The sequence below is a fragment of the Solanum tuberosum genome, unplaced genomic scaffold, assembly GCF_000226075.1.
Source record: "Solanum tuberosum cultivar DM 1-3 516 R44 unplaced genomic scaffold, SolTub_3.0 scf00677, whole genome shotgun sequence".
NCBI lineage: Eukaryota > Viridiplantae > Streptophyta > Magnoliopsida > Solanales > Solanaceae > Solanum > Solanum tuberosum.
Genome location: NW_006239597.1, coordinates 71,448 through 80,910, shown reverse-complemented (window position 1 = coordinate 80,910; position 9,463 = coordinate 71,448).

The following is a 9,463-nucleotide window of genomic DNA, read 5'->3' as shown; positions in this document are numbered from 1 at the left end:
TACTCTTTACTTGACTTGAAACTCTATACTCTTTACTTGACTTGAAACTCTATACTCTTTACTTGACTTGAAACTCTATACTCTTTACTTGACTTGAAACTCTATACTCTTTACTTGACTTGAAACTCTATACTCTTTACTTGACTTGAAACTCTATACTCTTTACTTGACTTGAAACTCTATACTCTTTACTTGACTTGAAACTCTATACTCTTTACTTGACTTGAAACTCTATACTCTTTACTTGACTTGAAACTCTATACTCTTTACTTGACTTGAAACTCTATACTCTTTACTTGACTTGAAACTCTATACTCTTTACTTGACTTGAAACTCTATACTCTTTACTTGACTTGAAACTCTATACTCTTTACTTGACTTGAAACTCTATACTCTTTACTTGACTTGAAACTCTATACTCTTTACTTGACTTGAAACTCTATACTCTTTACTTGACTTGAAACTCTATACTCTTTACTTGACTTGAAACTCTATACTCTTTACTTGACTTGAAACTCTATACTCTTTACTTGACTTGAAACTCTATACTCTTTACTTGACTTGAAACTCTATACTCTTTACTTGACTTGAAACTCTATACTCTTTACTTGACTTGAAACTCTATACTCTTTACTTGACTTGAAACTCTATACTCTTTACTTGACTTGAAACTCTATACTCTTTACTTGACTTGAAACTTGAGCCTTAAAATGAAGCTAAAACGTTCAATAAAGACTCTTGAACAACTTTGAAAACTTGCATTGACTTGCTTCTTGACTTGACTCTTAACTTCACTTGACTTTGATCCTAACTCGCCTTGAATTGGATTATGGATTCAAGGTATATGATCACACGTTTATGGATGAGTTCTTGACGCATAGACGTACCTTGGAGTATTGGAAACAACTATAAAACATAGGTACAATACCAAGGAACATGCATGTAAAAGTGGGGAATGAAAGGGAAAACTTGGCGTTCTTGGCGCTCTGCAAGGCGCGGGGTGCCAGACCTCGAAGTTCAGAAGGCCTGATGGGGCGCACTGGAAGGCGCGGCGCCCCAAGGGTGAAAGTTCAGAACTCACTTTGTAGCGCTCCGGCTGGCGCGACGCGCCACCCCTTTTCCCCGAAAACTCGACTTTTCTCCTTAGCTTCTCCAACTCTAAACCTTCCCAACTTCAAAGTTTCCAGCCCCAAACACTTAGAATCATAAAGACCCTTAATATACAACAGATTTAACCCGGAAACATGCCCCAAAATCAACAAGAACTTCAACACAAACACAACCAACAACTTCAACAAACACAATCAATCTTTTCTCGGAATCAAAACGAGTTTAGCGTGTGGGGGAATGAACCAACCCAACACTATGACTCACATACCTAGTAGGGATCACCCCCAACGATATCCACGACGATCTTTGACGAAACCTTGCTTGATCTTCTCTTTCTCCTCTTCTTCTCCTCTTCACTCACAAACCCTTACTCTAACTTTTTAAATGGGAAAAACTGATCAAAAATCAGCTTGGACCCTTAATATAACCAAAAGAATTGGTTAGGGAAAAGACCAAAATACCCTTACAATTTTCGGACTAACTTCCCTGCCAACTGCCCAACTTCCAAAGGGCATAACTCACTCATACGAACTCGGAATCAAGCAAGTTCGGTGGCGTTGGAAAGATCATTCCACGAGCTTCGCAAACATAACTGGAACTATACCTAACTCATCCTGAGCTAGGAGTTATGACTGTTCAAAGTTGACCAAAACTCACTTTTTCCCACACTTAACCAAATTTCCAGATTTTTAAATTCTTCATAGTTATATTAACTTGCAAGATGTCACAAAAATGCTACAAGTTGATAATGACTTTTAAAATTTGTATTACGGCAGTTTCAAACCGCCATAAAATTCAAATTTTATATAATCTATTATAATTGTATAAAATAATATTTTGGTAGTTTCTGCCTATGCAATATTTAGTCATGCAAAATATAACTTAACTGAAATAATTCCTTACATCAAAATAAATCATACACCATAAATTGCTAAACAGAAACCTGAAGCAGGATTACGTAATTCCAATATCTAAAATATATGTATCCCAAAATTACATCTAGATTCAAGTTAGAGTTTCAAACTATTCAATAAGAATACAAAAAATAGTTTTGATCCTAATGATGATTTCTAACTGTCACTTGCTCTATCTCCATTGTTGCTTCTATCATAGGATCTTCTTGGTCCAATCGGTAAAGAAACGCTTTATAAATCTTGTGTCTGTCAAAGAAATTAAGAAATAAGTCGTAAAATGATAAATATTATAAAAGAAAATTCATTGAAGGAAGATTATGTCAAGTGTGCTCATTGAAATATTCATGTGTACAGAATAACATAAAAATTTACTTCCATTTCAATCAGTTTCAGCAAAACATTTGTTGCACATTTAAACACCACATCTTCAATTTACAACACAAAATGGCGGGATGTTTCATCCCATTGAGCTCTTCAACAAAATGACGAGATGTTTGATCCCATTGAGCTCTTCATTTCAACACAATGAAAAACGAGATTCATAATGAAAGATTCCAACTGATTGAGCTCTTCATTTCAGCACAAACTGACTAAATATTTTAGCTCCAGTCAAAGACAAAAAATTGCAGAAATAATTGATGATTTCAGCACATTGAGCAAACCAATTCAACATAAAATGACTATAGATTTATAGGTAGCTAATTGAATTACCTTATGTTTTCTCTAGCTCATCTATTCAACAAAAGAGGGAGAATTGTGATTTCCAAAGCATCATAATACTTACAATATATAATGAAGATAAATTAAGTACTTCTACTGTAGAGTTGGAAATAAGTGATCAAGCTCCTGTGGGACTATGATCATGGCCATCAAGTGTCTGGTAAATCTACTCAGATAAACTGGTGTCATTCACACACCATATTGTCTAGCCATATGATGAAACTATTCACTAAATAGGGTCATAATAATAATCAGATTTCGATTTTGGGGTTGTTGCTGAGATCACAGCCACCAACATTATAGATGAGCTTGTAGAAGTTTCTAAGGCAAACATCATTACCTCTTCCACTGATCCTGAATTGGCAGATGGGGAAACTGAGGAGGAAAGCAATGTTAAAGTGCGACTTCACAAGTTGAATAACTATTGCTATTCTAGTTCTATTATCTATAAGTTATAGCAAATCAATTTCTCGTTTGCAGTTAGCGCTTCTCAAACACATCGAGTATAGGGATAGGATAACTTGCTTTTACTTCTGGATGCATAGTAGGAGAAGATGAATCTGGATCATAGATACAGAAGAAAATTAAATCAACCTAGAGATCAAATCGCATAAACGAGGTTCTAAAGAATCTAAAGTTAAATATTAGTGCAAAAGAAATCTAAAAAAACACAAACATGGAAAGAAAGAGAACTGCTTAGATTGCGAGCAGTGGCGTTGACAGTGAATCCACGGTGTAGCAACAACTTGACCAGCCATGAAGCTATGAAACCAGATGCCCCTGTTACACATACTACCTTTCCTTCTCCACTATTCTTGCTTTCCATAGCCAGATGTTATTTTAAAAACAATACAGAAATGTAATTCTATTTGGCCATAAGGCATATAGTGATATTTGTGGTCTTGGAAGTATTCTCCAAGGCATCACTTTATTCATGCTTTCTTGGTCATCTCAATTCAATTCACTCAAACAAGAGTTTTTAACTGCCCTCTAAGTTATCAATACTTTGTCCTTTAAGATACTAGCAAAAAGATCACTAGTTTTAATTTAGCAGCAAGTGCAACAGCTGTAGACTGCGGTTTACTACTTAAGTTTGCAGCGTATAGATGAGCATTCGTCTTGGAATCAACCCCACCAACTATGACAAGCCCATCGAAGTCGAAATCATGTGCTATTTCAGCAGATTGCTCAACTTGGGTGAGGATATCCAATATTAAATTTGAGAAGGTGATTTTGTACACAGAGAGACCAGAAAATGATTTACAACACTATCTAAAGGAAAGGCACCACAATCAAGAAACTAACCACGATTAAAGTGAATATACTGCAAAGCAGTCCTTGATTTACTAACTATACCAAACATAGCACACAGGAGTGTAACAACTCTATCGACCAGAATATATGGTGACTGCTTGGAATAACATCCGGCAAATTCTTGAAGCACTCTTTGAATTTTCTCCTCTATAACATTCTCTCTCGATTTAACCAACAAGAAACAATAAAAGTTTCTCCTCTGCCCAGTATCTACCCAGTTGCAAGAATTTCTCAAGGTTGATATAATGAACTTATCATGATCCAAGTCACTCGAGGCAGCACAAAATACTAAACTGAACATAGTAAGTAAACTAGGGCCATGATCAAATGGAAATTCTAACCCGAATTGATCAGGTGTAAATAGATTCAAAATTAAGATAATTTCATCATGGCCAAGTCTATTGTTTATACCTCTAGTTATAATCTTGGTGTAACAACAAGCTGAAGGAACTGAAGACATCCTCTTCTCGCATTGAGCAAGCCCAAGTCCATGTTGAGGGTAACTTCCCGCAAAAATTGATTCGAACAATCATTTAAGACTTTATGAATATCAAACATGGTAAGGCCTCAACGAATAGAAACTATAGAACTAATCCATAATGAAGGCTTAGATGCATTTGCAATAACAAATACTATAGGCTCATCTCTGATGGTAACAATTTCCTATTCATAATTTTTTATTTCACTTTTTACATCTTTTTTTTTTTTTATGACAAGGAAAACCCGCAGCCGCTACCCTTTGGGTGCGCATAGGGTAAAACGTCATATTAAGTTATAATATATTAAATCTTTTTGTACCCAAAAAAAATGATGTATTCTTTTCTAGACTTCATATTATTGATGATTTTTCATAAGGTAACATACCTAAGTGTTGTAATAACTTTTCCTATTCCTTCTGATGTAACATAAAAATGAAAAGGACTTGCATTCACACACCATATTGTCTAGCCATATGATGAAACTATTCACTAAATAGGGTCATAATAATAATCAGATTTCGATTTTGGGGTTGTTGCTGAGATCACAGCCACCAACATTATAGATGAGCTTGTAGAAGTTTCTAAGGCAAACATCATTACCTCTTCCACTGATCCTGAATTGGCAGATGGGGAAACTGAGGAGGAAAGCAATGTTAAAGTGCGACTTCACAAGTTGAATAACTATTGCTATTCTAGTTCTATTATCTATAAGTTATAGCAAATCAATTTCTCGTTTGCAGTTAGCGCTTCTCAAACACATCGAGTATAGGGATAGGATAACTTGCTTTTACTTCTGGATGCATAGTAGGAGAAGATGAATCTGGATCATAGATACAGAAGAAAATTAAATCAACCTAGAGATCAAATCGCATAAACGAGGTTCTAAAGAATCTAAAGTTAAATATTAGTGCAAAAGAAATCTAAAAAAACACAAACATGTAAAGAAAGAGAACTGACTTAGATTGCGAGCAGTGGCGTTGACAGTGAATCCACGGTGTAGCAACAACTTGACCAGCCATGAAGCTATGAAACCAGATGCCCCTGTTACACATACTACCTTTCCTTCTCCACTATTCTTGCTTTCCATAGCCAGATGTTATTTTAAAAACAATACAGAAATGTAATTCTATTTGGCCATAAGGCATATAGTGATATTTGTGGTCTTGGAAGTATTCTCCAAGGCATCACTTTATTCATGCTTTCTTGGTCATCTCAATTCAATTCACTCAAACAAGAGTTTTTAACTTCCCTCTAAGTTATCAATACTTTGTCCTTTAAGATACTAGCAAAAAGATCACTAGTTTTAATTTAGCAGCAAGTGCAACAGCTGTAGACTGCGGTTTACTACTTAAGTTTGCAGCGTATAGATGAGCATTCGTCTTGGAATCAACCCCACCAACTATGACAAGCCCATCGAAGTCGAAATCATGTGCTATTTCAGCAGATTGCTCAACTTGGGTGAGGATATCCAATATTAAATTTGAGAAGGTGATTTTGTACACAGAGAGACCAGAAAATGATTTACAACACTATCTAAAGGAAAGGCACCACAATCAAGAAACTAACCACGATTAAAGTGAATATACTGCAAAGCAGTCCTTGATTTACTAACTATACCAAACATAGCACACAGGAGTGTAACAACTCTATCGACCAGAATATATGGTGACCGCTTGGAATAACATCCGGCAAATTCTTGAAGCACTCTTTGAATTTTCTCCTCTATAACATTCTCTCTCGATTTAACCAACAAGAAACAATAAAAGTTTCTCCTCTGCCCAGTATCTACCCAGTTGCAAGAATTTCTCAAGGTTGATATAATGAACTTATCATGATCCAAGTCACTCGAGGCAGCACAAAATACTAAACTGAACATAGTAAGTAAACTAGAGCCATGATCAAATGGAAATTCTAACCCGAATTGATCAGGTGTAAATAGATTCAAAATTAAGATAATTTCATCATGGCCAAGTCTATTGTTTATACCTCTAGTTATAATCTTGGTGTAACAACAAGCTGAAGGAACTGAAGACATCCTCTTCTCGCATTGAGCAAGCCCAAGTCCATGTTGAGGGTAACTTCCCGCAAAAATTGATTCGAACAATCATTTAAGACTTTATTAGTATCAAACATGGTAAGGCCACAACGAATAGAAACTATAGAACTAATCCATAATGAAGGCTTAGATGCATTTGCAATAACAAATACTATAGGCTCATCTCTGATGGTAACAATTTCCTTTTCATCATTTTTTATTTCACTTTTTACATCATTTTTTTTATGACAAGGGAAACCCGCAGCCGCTACCCTTTGGTGTGCACAGGGTAAAACGTCATATTAAGTTATAATATATTAAATCTTTTTGTACCCAAAAAAAATGATGTATTCTTTTCTAGACTTCATATTATTGATGATTTTTCATAAGGTAACATACCTAAGTGTTGTAATAACTTTTCCTATTCCTTCTGATGTAACATAAAAATGAAAAGGACTTGAATTGTTGTGACTTAAGAATTGGTAAATGCACCACGCGAAGCACAAACATATTTACTAGTATATATATATATCAGAGAAAGTTAGTTCAAACAGTTCCCTACTAGGAAGGTGAAATAAAAGACATTTTTTAGTGGCTTATACTAAAGTTTGCTCAAACAGTTCCCTACTAGCTCAACAAATTTTTGATTATTGTGAGGTGTAATGGACTCTATATATTTTATGTATAGACAATTTCTCAATATCTTGTTCATTTGTAACAAAATATTTTCTTTGTGCGTCGATAAAAGAATACACCCGTGTGAATTTAAAGAATTCATGGAACCTAATATATGAATTTAAGTTTTTGTATAATGAATGGTAATAAAACTTAAACTCAAAACTTTTATTTGGTCTAACATCATATTTTAAAAAAGATTTAATTGCCTCATCTAAAAAAATTTAGAAGTGAATCATGTGATAAGTTATTAATCAACGAATAAGCCTAGAGCCAAAGTCCAAATTAAAAAGTAGGTGGAATTTGACCCAAAAAGGATAAGGTCAAAATTGAACATCATCACCTGCCAAGTTGGACATCTCCTACATATTATATATATATAGTTATATGTCACAATATTCATCCCATACTTTATATATATTCTAGATGGGCATGGCCCGTGCCAGCACGGGCCCAACACGTATATTTGTGTTTTGACCTTTTTTTAATTTCCAATGCAGAAAAAATGACTTTTGAACACCTGTATCAAAAACATTTTAATTGTCATTACATAATACATAACATATAAAAATTGAATATTGTAATCACTGTAGTTCTAGTTAAATAAAGAGGAACTCAAAAACTTTAGAGGAAGATGATCTTCTCATGGGAGAAAATAATAAGGAAAACATTCATTCGTCTACGACTAAAATAAATGAGGTAAAGATAAAAATCACGAAGAAGCAATTATCAGAGCTAATAGGGTAAGGCAGACATAGAAGGTCTATCGATACATCAATTATTGACAAAGTTGATGAACGTCGATGAAGATGAGTTACATCGTCATCACTCATGGAGGCCTGCCTTACATACTATACTTGAGGTCAATTAACCTCTCCTTGGTGTATAATCTGTCACTAATCCATAGCTAAATAGATAATTAGCATGGGATTTTTGCTTTTTAGCTATGAAATTAATTTATGTGTCACTAACTCTATGTTTTCTTGTGGTGATTTTCTTATTTTTTTTATTTTTAAGAAGGTAGGAGGATTCATTGATTTGTTTATGTTGTGTATATATAGGAGATTTTTACGTGTAGGGGATTAGGAAATTCAAATTTCTGCCTGCAGAATTTGATGATTACCTTGTACATGAAAAAATGGACTTGGTTTAGGATTGTGAAACAATTCTTTTGTAAAGTTCTCCTTTCTATTAATTCATTATCGCTTTGTCTATTATATAATCATCAAAATTCTGTTTGACCATGAAATTTGATCAGATTTTGAAAATTTTATCTTCATATATTTTTGAGCTACTAAAAAAAAAACTAGCTCAAATTAGTTTTTGAGAGAAATTTCACTTCTACTCAGAAACCTTTAAATTTTTCTCAGTAAAATACATGTCCATACACAACTTGAAGTTCCAAAAATCACAATTTCAAGCTCTCCAATTTTCAATTTCAAAATTTATGGTAAAACGAGAACTCTTTACTAAGTTCACGAGGCATATACACATATATACAGTGGCGTAGCCACATGTTCATCGGAAAATATTGTATATACAAGTAAAATGATACACGAAATAATTAAATAACATATTTTGGACACCCTTAACATAACAAGCCGTTATAGCCCAGTGATTTCACCTTCTTGGAATGAGGAAGTGCTCGTGTGTTTAAATCTCACTAGTCCTACTTTTTGGAAAGTGCTTTTGTTGTGCTATTCTGGACACCTTTTTTGAAATTTCTAGCTCCGTCTCTGCATATATAACTAGTTTATGAATGGAGTGTGCAAATGGCAATTCAAATTAACATTGATATATAAAATGTTTTTTTTTCTTACTAAATCTGAGTAGGATAACAAAGCTTCCTATTTCTTTTAAGACTTGATCACTTTAACTTATTTCATGTATTAGATATAAAATTCACCCACAGAATTTACACATGACGTATAGAGATATATTATCAGGTTTTAGATTGAGACATAGATTATATAAACTAACTTCGCAAATAAATATTGTTATCATCATATTGATATGACCAGACTTACAGTACAAGCAACTTGAGAGACTAAGGTTTTCGACATAGCATACAAGTAATGTTGCTTTAAGTTGATACTTATCGTGTACATGACTTTAACTAAATAGCAATAAAGTAGCTATTTGAACTTGTATACCCAAAAAGCACCAACAAGTATCAAATAAAAGGATTAAAAAAACTATAAGGAGGAGACTTGGTC